The following is a 1,172-nucleotide window of genomic DNA, read 5'->3' as shown; positions in this document are numbered from 1 at the left end:
GGGGGGGGGGGGGGGGGGGGGGGGGGTTGCGCTGGCCCTGCGGACAGGCTGTGGGGCAGTCAGGCTGGGCCGACGGGAGAGGGTCGGGGTCACACGGCGCCGGGGGCTAGAGGCCGGCGGGGAGAGATGGCGGAGGGGAGCAATGACCCCTGGTTCCCCGCCCCCACTCACCGGGCCGGGTCCCTGCAGCGGAGGAAGCGGCAGTAGCAGGAGACAGGCATCCAAAATGGCGGCTTCGCGACCTCAGCACCGATACCGCAGGCGGAAGGATTCACAGTACGGGACTCTCTCCTCTCCGTTTCCCGGACCCACCTCGTGAGGGGCGGCCCTCTGCCGACACTGCAGTCCCAGCTGATCAGCCTCCCGGACAACGGGCCGTTCGCTGGCGCCCGTGGCAGCGGGAGTTGGGAACTACTTTCCTAGGCGGAAGCATCCTTGAAACTCAATGTTCGAGGAATGATATGTCAGCGCCGTGGCAGGCAGTGATGACGTCAGACGCCCGCTAGTCACCGCTCCGAGTGTTGCCGCGAGATGAGGCCGGCCGGCCCCGACGCCGCGAAAGAGGGTTCCGCCCTCTCCCCGCAGGTTCAAACCTGGCAGGAGCTGGGCTGTCTCCTCTGTCATAGGGTTCAGGCTGTGTCAGCAGCAGCGAGGAGTCCCTGTGGTCCCCTAGAGACTAACCATTGTATTTGGGCACAAGCGTCCATGGGCTACAGCCCACTTCATCAGATGCAGGGAGTGGGGAAAAACAGTAGGCAGGTATCGCTACAGAGTACATGGAAAATAGGGTGTTGCCACTTGGTACGGCAATGCCCATCTTTTCATGTCCTTTGTCATAGACACCTTCTACAAGTGGAACAAACTCCGTATGGCCTGGGCTTACCCACCGGTGCTCCCAGGCAGTTTGGGACTATGCAGATAAGCCCCCCTCTCAAGAGAGCTGGGGTTCAGACTGCTAATGGCTGCATATTTTTAGAACATTGAATTCATGCACAATATTGGCAAAACTACCATTGGAACATATGTTTTCTGTTCTTTTAACTATGTGTTTTCAGAAGAAGAAATTCTTGCGTTCAAACCTTTCTCTCCTTCACTAACAGGAATGGTGTGACAAAAGTCTGGGCCTCCATGTTCATGGAAGAAGGATTTGGGCTATGGAATTCAGAGCACAG

At 58.3% G+C, this 1,172-nt stretch overlaps 1 protein-coding gene across 3 annotated transcripts in view; it reads right to left on the bottom strand.

Annotated features, from left to right (window-relative positions):
• Positions 1–234, bottom strand: part of LOC112103869 (adaptor related protein complex 1 subunit gamma 1) — a 101,206-nt gene extending 100,972 nt beyond the window's left edge. For all 3 annotated transcript variants that reach the window (XM_026663251.2, XM_026663252.2, XM_026663253.2), the window contains exon 1: positions 172–234. The gene's annotated coding sequence lies outside the window, so the exon portion shown is untranslated. The remainder of the gene's footprint in view (positions 1–171) is intronic.
• Positions 235–1,172: the final 938 nt, after the last annotated feature.

The sequence above is a fragment of the Terrapene carolina genome, unplaced genomic scaffold, assembly GCF_002925995.2.
Source record: "Terrapene carolina triunguis isolate 2854851 unplaced genomic scaffold, T_m_triunguis-2.0 Scaffold32922, whole genome shotgun sequence".
Taxonomy (NCBI): domain Eukaryota; kingdom Metazoa; phylum Chordata; order Testudines; family Emydidae; genus Terrapene; species Terrapene triunguis.
Note: the sequence above shows the minus strand (reverse complement) of the source record. Positions and strands in the feature narration are given on the sequence as shown.